General features: G+C 39.7%; 1 protein-coding gene across 1 annotated transcript in view; it reads right to left on the reverse strand.

Moving 5' to 3' along the window:
• LOC147230051 (contactin-associated protein-like 4) overlaps positions 1–16727 on the reverse strand; it is a 164498-nt gene that overhangs the window by 129126 nt on the left and 18645 nt on the right. The gene's annotated exons all lie outside the window — the stretch shown is intronic.

Below are 16727 nucleotides of genomic sequence, written 5' to 3' on the forward strand. Positions count from 1 at the left end.
CCTACTGCGTGTTTTTGGAGAAATGATGCTGCCTGGCCATTTGGGCCTCAAAAAGAATGATTTTAAAATTCAATTCTGAAATGTACAGGAAGCAAGTGCAGAAAAGAAAACACAAGAGAAATATGATCCCTGATATTAGTTGTTAGTAGGAGCGTCCCGAATGAGCCGGGAAGTCTTTAACGTTTTAATAAGACGGTCTGGAAGGGACAGCGTGAATTTATATTTTCTGCATTTTATTTCGACAGCATGTGCCTCAAATTCACAAAATTATGCAAATGGAAAAAGGGTGTCCTTGATAATTGTGATTATCTTGAAGCTGAATGACAAATCCTGATCAATAATTCCCCTCCCAGCAGCCAAAGTAGCAACAAGGCATTAAGATTTTTATGTTCTTAGAACGCGCCTGACAAGATTTCCTCCGGTATTTGTAATATTTCTGATTCGGATCGAGTTTAGCAAACCATCACACCACGGTGTCATCGGCGTAAAGTTAAAATAAACGGCGTTTGCAGCGACGATATAACCTAAAGGAAGAGTATCGGGTGAAACGCGGAACACCGTTACTACATTTCGTGCACGCCAACATTGAGATCTCGCGGATAAATCGGACTTGAAACAGCCGAGTGCAGTTTATCCGTGCGAATCAAGAATTTGAGTGGATTTTAATAAGATCGGCGAAATCCCATTTCATACAGAGATCTAAAAGGACGGGTTCAGAGAGTCTCTTTTGTAAGGCAGCTGGAAAGGTCTTCGGTATCTTGGTCCAGATCGATCTCAAGGCAGATCAGCGCAGCAGGAACTCCTTCTGAGCGGAGAAATAAGAATCTGCAAAATTACATTTCGACTGAAACGTTTGAAAACATTCACGATGAAATCGGATAAAGTTGTTTTTCCCCTCCTCGGGATAAACAAACACAGGTACCGACAGTATTTTTTTTATTCTTTTTCTTTATATTGTGGTGGCATTTAAAGATCCATGAGTTGTATTTTTCTCGTGACGCTTTGTTGCAGAATCACTTTTGAAAAGTTTAATATTTGTCAAACCCTGACTTGACTATTCCGTGATGGAACCCGTTCCTCTGCCTCCTCTCTTTGTTAGACGAGGCGACAAAGCCTGGGACTGTGAATACAGAAAAACTCCATCCATCAATTTTACAAACACCATTAACACAAGGTCATGACCTTTGGAGGACTTTGCCCATCAAACCCAGAAATTGGGAAATTTCAGTTTGAGCTGTGCTGACTTTTTTTTTTTTCTGTCATTCTGAGTGTGCAGGATAATCAGACTCCAGTGATGGTTGTTTTTGCTCAGTTCATCCTCATGCAGACGGTGTCATTATTCATTTCCTTGATCAGCATAGCCCGTTACTGCAGCTTGACCCGAAGGGCTCATCATGCTGCCCCAAAATATATGCAACCTTAAGCTTAAACATAAGCACAAAATGATAATGGGGTCAGAAAGAGGTGAATGCAGCTCCCAGACCGGCTCCACCCTAACACTCGAATAAACCTAAGTCAGCGAGAAAAATCAAGTCCCCCGCATTTTAATTGGTTTTAGAGATTTCAGTGCCGGAAGCATACAGTGGACCTTCATTATTTCACGCTTCGGCTTTGGCGGCCTCGCTTCTTTGTGGATTTTTTTTTTTTTTTTTTTTTTTTAAGTAATTCGGTTCTTCCGATTTATCGTTCTTAAGCGTTTTTTTTTTTTTTTTTTTGCAGGATTTTTTTTTCGGGATGAAAAAGCCATATTCTAGCCTAAGAAGCAAAAAAGAAAAGTAAAAAATATAGCAAATTTTTTATAAGATAAATCAAATATACCCACCATTGCCAACTCTCTTACCATTGTACCCACGCCAGATCTCATACGGAATAACAACGGCTAAGTAGATTCGTACTTGACACGCTGTGTGCTATTTAGTTTGTGAAAGTGTCTAATTTTGTGCAGATCAGGACGACGATATGGTTCGGTCCGCTTTTGTAACTCGATGGACCGGGCTGATTTATAAAACCATTTCCAACCAGAAAAAAAATGCAGAAGCAGCAACTGCCTATAACCATGTTTCTAAAGAAGACAAACAGACAAACAAAAGATACTGATATTGAAGATACTGCACCAACTGACGCACCAGCGCCAGAGACGCAAGCAAAAGAGTTGAAAACCTCTCATTTTTTCTGCGGTGCCTTACGAGTCAAATATAATACGTGATTAAAACAAAAATCAAACAAACAAACCAACAATGATGATAACAATGATAACATATATATATATATATGATACTACTACTTCTCATAATAACATAACTAATAATAATTATCTACTTAGTAATCCTATTTCTACCAAGGAATTCTCTTGATTTGTTTAAATAGCAAGGTTTGTGTTTTGTAGACCTAGAAAAAGCTTATGACAGGGTGCCAAGAGAGGAGCTCTGGTATTGTATAAGGAAATCTGGAGTGGCAGAGAAGTATGTTAGACTGGTGCAGGACATGTATGCTCGCTGTGAGACAGTGATGCGGTGTGCTGTAGGGGTGACAGAGAAGTTCAAGGTGGAGGTGGGACTCCATCAGGGATCAGCTCTGAGCCCTTCCTCGTTAGCTCTGGTGATGGATGAGGTTAGACAGGAATCTCCATGGACCATGATGTTTGCAGATGACATTGTGATCTGTAGTGAGAGCAGGGAGCAGGTTGAGGAACATCTAGAGGTAGAGGCATGTGATGGAAAGGAGAGGAATGAAAGTTAGTCGCAGCAAGACAGAATATATGTGTGTGAATGAGAGGAACTCGGGTGGAACGGTGAGGCTACAGGGAGTGGAGATCAAGAAGCCGGAGGATTTCAGGTACTTAGGGTCAACAGTCCAGAGCGTAGGAGAGTGTGGAAAAGAGGTGAAGAGACGGGTTTAAGCAGGTTGGAATGGGTGGAGAAAAGTGTCAGGGGTACGAAGAGATACAAGAACATCAGCCAGAAGGATAGGAAAGGTGGAGGAGACGGTGGTGAGATGATCTACAAATGGTGACATCGACCAAAAGACAGGAGGCAGAGCTGGAAGTCACAGAGATGAAGATGCTGAGGTTCTCTTTGGGAGTGACCAGGATGGAGAGGATCAGGAATGAGTCCATCAGAGGAACAGCACATGTTAGATGTTTTGGAGAGAAGGTCAGAGAAGCACGACTGAGATGGTTGGGTCATGGACAGAGGAGGGAGAGTGAATATATTGGTAGTCAGATGCTGGAATTGTAGGTCTGGAGGAAGACCAAAGAGAAGATGAATGGACGTAGTGAGAGAGGATATGAAGGTAGTTGGTGTGAGAGAGGAGGATCCAGAGAATAGGGTTGGATGGAGAAGGTTGATTCTCTGAAGAGCCAAAGGAGAAGAAGTAGTAACTGCTGACAAAAAAAAAAAAAGATAAAAATTATCTATCCGGATGGCTGAAGTATAGATTTGAACAATTTGCCATTAAAACCAGAATCTCACTGATTTGAAAAAAAAAAAAAATTCACTGAATAGATTTCTTCAATACACAAAGAAAAGCTCTATTAAGCGCCTGGCCTTCACATCGCTGGCGAAGCTTTACACAAGAAGTAACTTTTTACAGATTTGCATCTCATTTAATGTCTTCAATCCCAGTCCCTTGTTGGAAAAGTAACACAAGACAAATTGGACGGAGGATGATTGCTTGCGGATTTAAGCAGGAGGAGGAGGAAACCCCCTTCTTCTGTATTTTTTGCTAAATACACCAACAAAAAAAAAAAAAAACTGCTAGACACAATAGAATATACAAACAAGATCTCAAATTTGACACGTGAAGGACGGCGGCATCGTGCGCTGCCTAACAACCGCTAAACGCCGGCGGTATCTTTCCTTCTGGAGTGTCGCTCCATTCAGAAAAACGCCGTCAAGCATCGGATGACAACTAATGCGAGGACTTGATGAAGCGCATCCGTGGACCAGAAGAGCAATCGGGCCGTTTGCAAAAACTACATCCAGCCTCGACGTGAAGGGAACAGCTTTCACGACCGTATCCTCTTAAATATTAAGACGGAAAGAAATCTCTGCGGTACAAATGCGAAACCACCATCTGTGCAGCGAAACCGTCTTTTTCCCCCGACGGGTCGCTGGAGTCGCTAACCTGAACGCGGTGAAAAGGTACGATGACAATCGAAAAAATAAATCTCCCGTATTCCAGGATGAAGCGTGATGAATTTTTAAAGAATTATAAAACTCGACGTTTCGTTTGAAACACGTGTTATGAGTTGATCTGTTTTCGGCGAAAAAAAAAGTTCACTTTTCTCATTCTTAGGTGTGTTTTTGGTATCGAGGGAAGCCGAAGAACTCAGGAAAAACACGCCAACTCCTGAAGGAAAAGTCCAAGTTCTTCTTCTTCCTTGTTTTCTTCAGGGATCTTCATCATCCATGAAGCTCATTTCAGGTCTTACTAGCTCTCCTGCCTGGAGTTTCCAATCCGTCTACCAATATATTCACCATTAAACGTCCAAAACTGTTTGGTTTTGGTCTGAATGAATCCCCAAATCATCAAAAATGTGCCGTCGCTCTCAACGGACTCGTTCCTGATTCCAAGCCTTACATTTCCATCCAGTTAGCGTTAGCATCGTTAGCGAAGAACACCAACCGCCGCGGCGCAGAATTTAAAACACAGATTTCCAAAATGTGTCTGTTGATTATAAGTGATGACACAATGTTTTTCACATTTAGTATAATAACACGCTCTGGTTCAGTGAGTGTGCGGCTTTGACGGAAAATGTTTTTTAAGTTTTAATGCCTTCTTTCATGTCGTTGCTCAGTTACTGTGACATCCCTGCTTGGGAGTTTGCAGGAGAGAGATTCTGCTTTTTACTGCATCGCATCTTCTTAAAAATATCTCGCGGTGTCCGACGCTTCAAAATCAAACATGATTTCAACGCGTTTATTTCAATTCTATCTCGATTGTATCTTGAAGCATGGAAGGAATGTTTAATCGACAAGAAATACTCAGAGAAAAACCTTTGTTCCTTTTATAACTTCTTCGGACAAACGAACAGACGTCATCTTACGCTTTATAAGAAAAAGAATAAGAACAACTTTATTTATCCTGAGGGAAATTGTTGTGCCAGAGTTTCAAGTAAAACATAACAATAATAGATAATAGTAGAAAGGAGGGAGAATAAGAAATACAAGTAAAATATAAAGTGTCAAAGTTAAGGCTATAAAGTGTTTTAAGGTCTTAACGTCAATAACGTAAATATATATTAATTAATATTATATATGTATATATATATATATATATATATATATATATATACATATAAATTAATTAATTGATAAATTAAATAAATTAATAAATTATATTATATAATTAATTAATTAATATTAATTAATAAATATATATTAATGACAAGCATCCGCGCAGCTTTATGGAAGACAGATGAAGTGATTCAAATAAGAATAGGAATAAGAAGAACAACTTTATTTATCCCAAAGGAAATTGTTGTGCCAGAGTTTTGAGTGCAACATAACAATAATAAATAATAGTAGAAAATTTTATAAACAGTGAAAAAAAAAAAAAAAAGGGGGGGGGGAGAATAAGAAATACAAATAAAACTATAAAGTGTCAAAGTCAAGGCTATAAAGTGTTTTAAGGTCTAGTAAATATATAATATATATATATATAATAGTGGTATAACGCATGTTTATACCCCTTGTGTTGTCTTGGAGGTCAAAAGTGACCCACTACTATGTTTAGCTGTAGAAAAACCACCTTAACCTATTTTTTAAATTTCATGACTTTTCCTAAAGAGACCCCACAATTAGAAAAAAGTGATACTTCTTTTTTGTTTATGTTTCCATGTGTGCTGTTCACCACTAGGGTACAAAGATTGTCTTATGGGTCATTTTTGAAGGGTAGTAAACAGGATGTTAAGATGGCACGAGGGTTAAACCTCCGCATCGCTCGGTTTAACCGCCATAAACGCAGGATGTACGCAAGCTCCGAGTCGAGTCGGGCTGAGATATAAAGCTAGAAGTTCCCGGCGAATGAGCGTGCAGGATTATGCAGATGTGGAGGCACCGCTGCAGGCTACATCACTTGTATTAATGGCTCAGTGGGGAAATATGTATAATGAAACATTCACCTGCTGTACCGAGCAAATATTTGGAATATATTTACCTCTAAACATCCCCGAGTTGCAACCCGAAAAGTCTCGGCGGACGAGAAAAGGTAAAACTTAATTTTCGTCTGTCATTCAAGTAAGGTACACTGAATATTAGATATAAAAAATAAAGAAAAAAAAAAAATCCTACGAATAACATAAAAAACTGTTTTGCACCAGAAGGAGTGCAAAATCATTTTTAAGCGTATTTGAGCCCGGCTGACGGAAGGTTTGTTTTTGGTTAAACAGGAGAAAAATTGATTTATTCCCCGAATTAATTTGGATTTCATCGAAAGAAACAAAAGTACTGCAAAATACCTGCTGCACTACAAGGGGTTACAGATATTATAACAATATATATCAATAACTGTACAATATGCAATGGTAATAATAGAATCTTAGCTTGGTTTACGGATTATCATCTCACTGAATCATAAAAATATAAAATTCTAAAAATAGCGAAGATATGACCTGAAAATCAAACAAAGAAATCCCATTAAAAATGAATGTAGAGGCCGTTATAACCTTTTGAAATATTACGTCATATTAAGAATTTAGCGTTTACATGTTTGTTATTTTGCTCTCTGCTAAAATCATAGAATGATTGTAAAATACCTTCACACTGATAAAACAGTGAAAATTCACCTCAAATTTACCTTTATTTAAATTAACGATGAACCTATTTGGACGTCTCAAATCTTTATGCATGCTAATTTTTTTTTTCATTTCCACAAACATTGCGTCACGGATAGAGAGCTATAAATTGCTTAACTTTTAAGAGTTTCTACAATTATTTTTTTTTGTTTTCTCAAATTATTTTTTCCATGTCTACACCGTTTTCTGAGCCTCTTTCCAGGCACATCCAACAAAATCGACGGAAAAGCCAGCAGGACGGAGAGGGAAAATTAAAATACCACTTTATCCGTCAAAGGTTGTCAACTCAGGAACACACTGCCGACTTAAATTCAACAAATTCCAGATTTAAAACGGATTATAACAAAAGTAAAGAGAAAAGAAAAACTCTGACCATTAGCTCTTTGTGTCTTGATGGAGGCGACATCTAATTTTTTTTTTTTTTTTTTAGTTGATAGGTGGTGCGTTTTTGGAAGAATTTACAGCGCTCCAAAAAATAAGGGGAACACTAAAATACCACATCCTAGATCTGCATGAAAGAAATAATCTTATGAAATATTCGTTATATAGTTGAAAATGATCAATAGAAATAAAATGATCAACGGAAATCAAATGTATGAACCCATTTGGAGTCACACTCAAGTGTGTTTGTCCTATAAATGTAATGACTTGCATATGTTTTATGACGTACTTTTAAAAATACTGCATCATTTTGTCGTGTTGTTTTATATTTTTTATGTAAAAGCTCAACTCGGTACAAGAGTTTAAAATTAGCATTAGTTATAAAATCAATGTACATGACATCGGTGTCATTCTTTGTAATGTAACCATGTTGAAATGTATCATCGCTATAAATAAAATTACTTTCTCAATTAAGCTAATATTAACTTTTAAGAAACAAAATTCTCTTATTTGCCTCACAAATTTGAGTATCGTTGGATATCTCCATATTTTAAGATAATTAATTGAGAGCTCTGAGCCGATCAGGAAAATGATGTATAGCTCCAGCCTTAAACTAGATGTTTAGTATTTGATGATTGATTTGCTCTTATTTACTTAACAATAATTAATATCTGGACGACGTCGCAGCTCAGAGGATGGATGAGGATGAAGGATGAAGAGTGGAAAAGCAGTTGGTCCTGATGATATACCTGTGGAGGTGTGGAAGTGTCTAGGAGAGGCAGCGGTAGGTTTTCTGACTCGATTATTCAACAGGATCTTAGAGAGTGAGAAGATGCCTGAAGAATGGAGACAAAGTGTGATGGTGCCTATTTTTAAGAATAAAGGGGATGTGCAGAATTGCGGCAACTACGGAGGGATAAAGTTGATGAGCCATACAATGAAGTTATGGGAAAGAGTAGTGGAAACTAGACTGAGAGCAGAAGTCAGCATTTGTGAACAGCAGTATGGCTTCATGCCTAGGAAGAGTACTACAGATGCAGTATTTGCGTTGAGAATGCTAATAGAAAAGTACAGAGAAGGCCAGAGGGAGCTGCATTGTGTTTTTGTAGACCTAGAAAAAGCATATGACAGGGTGCCAAGAGAGGAACTCTGGTATTGTATGAGGAAGTCTGGAGTGGCAGAGAAGTATGTTAAACTGGTGCAGGACATGTATGCTAGCTGTGAGACACTGGTACGGTGTGCTGTAGGGGTAACAGAGAAGTTCAAGGTGGAGGTGGGACTCCATCAGGGATCAGCTCTGAGCCCCTTCTTGTTCGCAATGGTGATGGACAGGCTGACAGATGAGGTTAGACAGGAATCCCCATGGACCATGATGTTTGCAGATGACATTGTGATCTGTAGTGAGAGCAGGGAGCAGGTTGAGGAAAATCTAGAAAGGTGGAGGTATGCTCTGGAAAGGAGAGGAATGAAAGTTAGTCGCAGCAAGACAGAATATATGTGTGTGAATGAGAGGAACTCGGGTGGAACGGTGAGGCTACAGGGAGTGGAGATCAAGAAGCTGGAGGATTTCAGGTACTTAGGGTCAACAGTCCAGAGCGTAGGAGAGTGTGGAAAAGAGGTGAAGAGACGGTCCAAGCAGGTTGGAATGGGTGGAGAAAAGTGTCAGGGGTACCAAGAGATAGAAGAACATCGGCCAGAATAAAAGGAAAGGTGTACAAGACAGTGGTGAGACCAGCGATGATGTTTGGACTAGAAACTGTTCCAATGACCAAAAGACAGCAGGCAGAACTAGAGGTTGCAGAGATGAAGATGTTGAGGTTCTCTTTGGGAGTGACCAGGATGGAGAGGATCAGGAATGAGTCTATCAGAGGAACAGCACATGTTAGATGTTTTGGAGAGAAGGTCAGAGAAGCCAGACTGAGATGGTTGGGTCATGAACAGAGGAGGGATAGTGAATATATTGGTAGACGGATGCTGGAATTGGAGCTGCCAGGCATGAGGTCTGGAGGAAGACCAAAGAGAAGATTTATGGACGTAGTGAGAGAAGATATGAAGGTAGTTGGTGTGGGAGAGGAGGATCCAGAGAATAGGGTTAGATGGAGAAAGTTGACTCGCTGTGGTGACACCTGAAGGGAAAAGGCCCAAAGAAGAAGAAGAAGAAGACGACATCGCAGCTCGGATCTCCTCCCCGATCAACACCGTCTGATGAGCCGACGACTTCTTCGATCGAAAAATAGACGATAAAATATCATTTGTGGTCAAATCGGCCGGGAAACTGAGTCACCCCTCTGGAAAAGCAACAACTAAGCAACAAAGCGTTCTCCAGTCACACCGGCATATATTCCCGCTCAGATTTAATCTCCTCCAGCAGCTTGGAGTGCTTTATCTTCCCGCTGATAACGTGCTTCACAGAAATTCAATTCTTTTTGGTTGCCAGGGTTAGAATTTATCTGGCCGTTGTGTTATGACTGGTCGAGACCTCAAAACCTCCTACAGCTATAATTATTCCACAACAGACTTGAGCGTGTTATGAATAGATGGCTTCGGGTGTCGTATGCCCTTGACTATATTTATCGTTTGAAACGTTACTTTCTATGAAATAAACCGAATATGTGCAAAAAAAAATTCTTGGTCGCTTTCATGAACATTTTTGCCTGATCGTTATCTAACGGACATGTCGAAGAAAAGCCACATATTAGGTTTTTTTCCGGGTAATTACGAGTATCTTTTCGTCGAAAAATTTGTAAAAGCGCTGTGGTCGTATGACAATTACAGATTAGCAATTGAGGAAAATTTGCTATCAATTCAATTTATAATTGATTGAACTTTCCTCTCCTGGCATTTGATAAGAACTGAATCATAATTGGACCAAAAGTTACAAAAAAGAAGATTTTTTGCTTTCTTTGCTCTTCTTGCTGGTGTTTATAACAACAGGAAACAGGGATTTAAAATCTACATTTTGAGAGGCTGTAACTCTCAATCTGTTGAGATGAGGACTTTACAGCTCGACATTCTACGGTAATATTTGAAACGCAATTCTGGGGAAATTACTGGAAATATTCCGACTCATATTAACTCACCAGATGACGTTTAGGACGCGTTTAGTAAACGATAATACACGTTTTTAGGGATGGATTTTGGCAACGCCGTCTAATACGGACGCGTCGTACGAATCTTTAAATCCAACATCCCTTTCTTTTATAACATCCGCTAATGAAGCTTAGCATTGGCGAAGAGGAAACTGCCGAGTGTTACCATCTGAATCTCGTTTTTTTTTTTTTTTTTTATTTGATATTTTTCCTCTCGGTGATGATTCGGGCTCGTCGCCCTCCTCTTCCTCACGCCGCGCTCTGATTGGCTGGAACGCAAAAGCGTGTTCTAACCCACATACAGGGAGAAGGTCAAGCTATCAATAATGGTCTTAATACTGTCTGGGCGCTGAGGGCTCTTCAGAGAAATCATTTGACTCACAGATTACGTCCGCAGGATCTTCTGAAACAACACCAACATGCAGACGCTGAAAGGGACGAGCGCTCGGGGCGGAAAAAATACATGTTTCAAATTATTTCGCTTTGGATCGGCTTTCAAAATGGTGAAAAAAAATAATCGGGCGTTTAAATGGAAGCTCTCCCGCGCTGTGACCCAATCAAAAGGTGGCGTCCGAGAGCCAAACGCCGTCCTGTTGAGACGCATTTTGTAATAAACGTCCAAAATGTAATAACTTTTTTTATTTCATTTTGTAATAAAGCCGCATTTTGTAATAAACTGCAGCATTTTGTAATAAACTGCCCCGACGCATTTTGTAATCAATTTTGCCGCATTATGTCATAAGTCATTACATTTTGAGAAGATTATTACAAAATGCACTTGCAACTTTTTTATTCTCTAGGAAATGTAATAACATGGAATTTATAGAATATTCTCTGTTAATGCAACCTTTGAATAGTGTACTGATAGTAATTGCTAAGTACTGCTACTAGGCTAATACAGTGATACTAATAATAGGCCTAGCTTTTACAAATACATTAAAGTAAAATAAAGTACAATTAACAAACAAATAAACTCTGCTTTAAAATTGTTATTACATAATGCACCTTGTTATTACATTTCCTAGAGAATAAAACATGTAAGTGCATTTTGTAATAATCTTCTCAATATGTAATAACTTATTACATAATGTGGCAAAATTTATTACAAAATGCGGCTTTATTACAAAATGAAATGAAAACGTTATTACAATTTGGACGTTTATTACAAAATGCACTGTTATTACAAAATGCGGCTCAACACGCTTTGACTGAACAACCAGACATTTTTAGCATAAAAAAGGAGCAGCAATGGTTTCTATTCATACGAACATAATGAGGTGGAAATGCTTGACTGAGGTAAAAACAGGATAATGTTGCGGTGTGACGGAGGGAGGTCGTCTGGGACGCCGTTGGCCAAACCTGAGTGAAAAGGTTGACCGTTTCAACGGATTTCGGACGCTATCTTGCAAAAAAGCAAGTAAATGCATCCCGGCGGAAACCAAACGGTATTATTTTATGTCATGACTAGAAACTCCACAAACAAATCTCAGACCGTTTCCTCCGATATAAAGTGCAAAACAGCTGAGGAAAATTAGATTAAATGTACAAAACGCCATGCAAGTCTATATTTTTAGACTCCTCCATGACTAGCTTGATATTTAGAAAACCACTTTCAATCAGAAAAAGGTTTTTGAAACACAGAAATCGGATGTTCCGAGCAAAGACGAATGATTTCCTTCTTATTTATAATTACTGTCCCAACGAGCATGAAAGATAGCATTTTTTTTTTGCGTTGTTTTGTTTCTATTCTGGTCCGATAACAAAGGGTTTCAACTGGGCTCTTAATATTACAACTACAATTACAAAAATGTTTTTTTTTTTTTTTAAAAAAAGCACTGTTATCGCCGATAACCAGGGAGTCGGTCAGACGCAAGCGAGCTCATTGATCTCAATACAAGCTTTGAGCTGACGGGATGCGGAATAAAGAGTGAAATTATCCATCTATTTATTTCAATTGCTTCATTCAGTTTTAATTATTCATGGACTGTGTTTAAACCAGTTATAAAGAACAATTAATCAATGTAATATTATGCATGTATCGAAGTCAGTCGACCGGTTTTCATTTTTATCCGGGGGTCAAATTTGATGTCGAAAGGGCCAGACCAAAATCATAAAATCATAACGTAATTACCTAAAAGTGACACTAAGCCTAAATTTTTCCTTCGTTTTAATGTAAAGAACAGGCAATTTATAAAAATCTTGATATGTAATGAACTGTTACTTTAAAACAGTGGTCAGGAACCCATGGCTCTTCCGGTGACGGCATGTGGCTCCCAGACAAATTTTAAGTAAAAAAAAAAAAAAATCAGTTTGGAAATGATTTTAAAATACTTTTGATATCTCTTCATAAAACGGTGTCATTTTTGAGTAAACAAAAATTTGTTTTGAGGATAAATTTCACAGGTTACACGTTGGTCGGGTCGGGAACTAATAGCATGTCATTGTTAAGGTCAAGAAATTAAAATATTGTGATACAGCAATTAAAAAAAAACAAAAATAACTTTTGCATTATATTCTAATATTTTGAGATAGGATTTTTGAGTTTTCTTAAGATGTAAGCTATAATCAGCAATATTAAAATAATAAAAGGCTTGCAATATATCAGTTGATTTGTAATGAATCCAGAATGTATGACATTTTTGTTTTTGCAATTGCATTACAGAAGATAAAGAACTTTACCATAATATTCTAATTTTCTGAGACAGTCCTGTACAGTGATAAAATTTCGACGCATCGACAAAACCGTCAAATATAAAGCAGCAGCACCAGAGGTTGCATTAAAAGTAAGACATATTTAATTTATCACACGTTAAAAATACCATATGGCTCTCAATGAAATACATTTAGAAATATTTGGCTTTTATGGCTCTACCAAAAGGTTAAAAAGGTTCCCGACCTCTGCTTTAAAACAACATTAAGAAAAGTGCAGTTTCAACAACCTCAGTTTGGTGTTTGGCCACGGCGAGTTTCCTCGCGGCTCCTGAACTTGCTGCACCTGCACCGAGCATACATGTCTCCTATCAACCCCTACCAACAAATAAGAAGTGGAAAAGCCTTCACTCCACGTCCACTGTGCTGATGAGCTTGTCGGGTCTGACGGAAAAGCAAAATACGGAAAAATGCTATTTATAGACCCCGAAGCCGCATCGCTAGCATTTGCTGGAAGTTGTGAGTCACATGGTGTTGTGCCGTGTTGCTAACACCGATGAAAAAAATTCCAGCGCTAGAAGACAATATAGGAACTGCATTTTTATTCAGGATTTTTATGTATTTTTTCAGATTGTAGATTTTTTCTCCCGGGCCGGATTCGGACCCCTGGCGGGCCGATACTGGCCCGCAAGCCGTACGTTTGACTAAATATTCCCTATAAGAATGCACCAAACACAAAACACCAAGTGTCGGAATAAACAGACAAACAAACAGACGGACAGACAACTTGTATATATTTTTAACCTGATTGATGTAAATGTGATTTTTTATTTTTTTTTCAATTTATAAATGTAGATACGTTGATTAGAAATCTAGATATCATTTCATGGTTTTATTACATTAGTTGCAATGTATTGAAAATTGGTTTTGATTTGTTTTAGCGTGAATAAAACATTGCAAACAACCGAGAAATGTTTTCCCAACATTATTAGTACCTTTACTACCAACTTTGTTCATATTTAATGACATATTTGTCTAAAATTGATGAGGAATTAAAGTTGATCATAAGCTACTAATTATTTTTGGTCCCAAAAGCAGTTTTCTGAGAGTGATACACTGATATTTCTATGTCGCGGTAACATCTGCTCAAATCTATATTTTATCGCGATTGTATTGCAGCTAATCATAAAACAGCTATTTACAAAGGAATGAGTTATAATTGGCTATTTTTTTTAATAACAGATGGATATTAACAACACAGATGGTAACTGACACCTCAACCCTGCGCGCTAAAAACTAGCTTAACAGCATTTTAACCAAAGCGGATACACAAACACGTCTTCACCTTATTTTCACACGTTTTTGCGACACGATATGAAGACGATCGCGACAAAAAGCGAGTCGACGGACTTTCCTGACGTCGAATTAATATCTAGCGTGTACTCCGATAAGATCATTCATTTTTAGTTCTACCAGACGTCATCATAAATGTTTAGACACAAAGTCAAAACCCACCCTTTTTGGTTGTATTTTTTTTTGTTTGTTTTTTTTTTGACACCATTAAGGTTTCCTTGTAGGACCGAGCAGAACGGGGAGATGAACACGAAGCAGCCGGCAGCAGTGCGACTCTGGATGCGGTTGAGAAAATCACAGCGGGAGGGGAAGCTATTAGCTCGACAGACTTTCTTATCCTCGTTCCTCTTCCGACCCTAATCGCTTTTATTTTCCTCTTCTCCTTCCCCACCCTTCTTTTAAGCCCTCGCAACACATCCGACCGCTTCCCTTCATTCTTAGCTTCTTCCCTTCATCTCCTCGGCTCCTTCTCGTATCTCCGATTCCTCCTCCCTCCATCTGCCGCTTCGTTTTAGACGTCAAATCATCTCTAGAATATACGTCCGGGCTTCGGCGGAGCAGATGGGAGGGAAAATCACCGATGTGTACAAGACGATCCAACGCGTCACCGCCATTTATAAGTTAGAACTCGCGTCCTGCTCAACCCGACCCGAGTTGACATCATTTATATCATCTGGTTTCCCGTCATCTCCAAAGTATTTTAGCTCCTGGTTCTGTCTTCTTGTGTCTGAACCGTTTTTCTTCACCTCTGACTGAGCGCCGTTCTTCCCTCTAAAACAGTGGTTCTTAACCTTGTTGGAGGTTCTGAACCCCACCTGTTTTACATGCGCATTCACCGAACCCTTCTTTATTGGATGGAGGATCGTTTCGTCGATGGGTACAAAGAACAGGCGGAGGAGCCTTTTCATGGAATCTGGCTCCCTTCACCTTGAATCCAGCAAGCGCTATGTTCTTGTAGCTCCCATCTCCATGCAGCTGAAGGAAGCCTTCCCTTAGTTTTGCCGGTGCCGGACTAGAATTGCTCATCTTGTCTTTGCAAATCATGCGGTTAGAACATCGATTCCAATCGCGTTCCGTCATACGTGTGAATCCGTATTGTACGTGTTCGTCCGACCGCTTTCTTTTTTTGCCCGACATAATTAGTATGAAGGGATTCAAATATGAAGAAAGAAATCACATGACGTACCATCACGACAGTCACAAGTTACAACAACCGATCGCGCCAAAATCCCCGCAGCACGGATAGGCCGAGCTATGTAGCGTGATCACCTGCGGCCGGTGATGTCATCACCAATGTGTGTCTTGACCTCCGCCGAACCCCTGGGGTTCCATCGAACCCAGGTTAAGAACCACTGCTCTAATACAAGCCGACCTCTCCTCGCCTCTTTCTTCGGCGTCCCTTCTCCCAGCTGTCGGGGTTTAAGCCGCCAAACACATCTCTATCATTGTGGACCCAAAACGCCGCCGTCAGCAGAGAAAGATTCCCCTGTTTTTGGAAAGTAGAGCAAATCCCCACCGGGACAGAGAGCCAGAACTTGCAAGGTTAGTATCTATGAAATCCAATTACGACGCGCTCGGCCTTGAATGTAAACACTCCTTCCAGTTGGGTTCAAAGTGGAAAATGCATTCGTTGTTCCGGCGTTTTTTGTAGAACCAGACGGACGTTCAACCCCCCGTCTAGGTGGCCTCTTGTTTTTGTTCTTTTTGGGACTAGCGATGGCGGCCGGCGCACTCTTCTTCTGTGCCGGGACCGCCGAGGTCAACGGGGTCGGCGAGATAGTGAGGAAACCCGCTCGGTGGCGGCGCTGAACCTGGACCATCTTTCAGGACAAACCGGGATCCTGGATCCTGCAACACCGGCCCAGGCTGACCGAGGCCGACGGAGGCCGACGGAGGCCGACGGAGGCCGACGGTTCGTGCAGAACCCGACCTTCCGGACGATTCCTTTGAGCCCACGGATAGCAAACTGTAGAACACAAACAACTCTGACCGTCCGGAGGGGCAGCTGAGCTTCCTGAAACCTCACTGACTCATCTATTCACTCATTCATTGACTCATCTATTCACTCATTTGTACAGTCATTAAGCTGATATTCACTGATTCACTCATTCATTCATTTGTTCATTCATTCACCATCTCACCCATTCATTAATTCACTGTCTCACTCATTTATTCACCATCTCACTCATTCAGTCATTCATTCATTCGCTCACTCATTCATTCACTGTCTCACTCATTCACTCAATGTCTCACTCATTTATTTATTATCTCACCCATTCATTCATTCATTCACTGCCTCACTCTTTCATTCATTCATTCATTCATTCATTCACCGTCTCACACATTCATTCATTCATTGTGTCACTCATTCAGTCATTCATTCACATCTCACTCATTCATTCATTCATTCACTGCCTCACTCTTTCCTTCATTCACCATCTCACCCATTCATTAATTCA

Source organism: Fistularia commersonii, chromosome 10 (genome assembly GCF_037954325.1).
Source record: "Fistularia commersonii isolate RoL2024-O1a breed Wild chromosome 10, RoL_Fcom_v1.0, whole genome shotgun sequence".
Classification (NCBI taxonomy): Eukaryota; Metazoa; Chordata; class Actinopteri; order Syngnathiformes; family Fistulariidae; genus Fistularia; species Fistularia commersonii.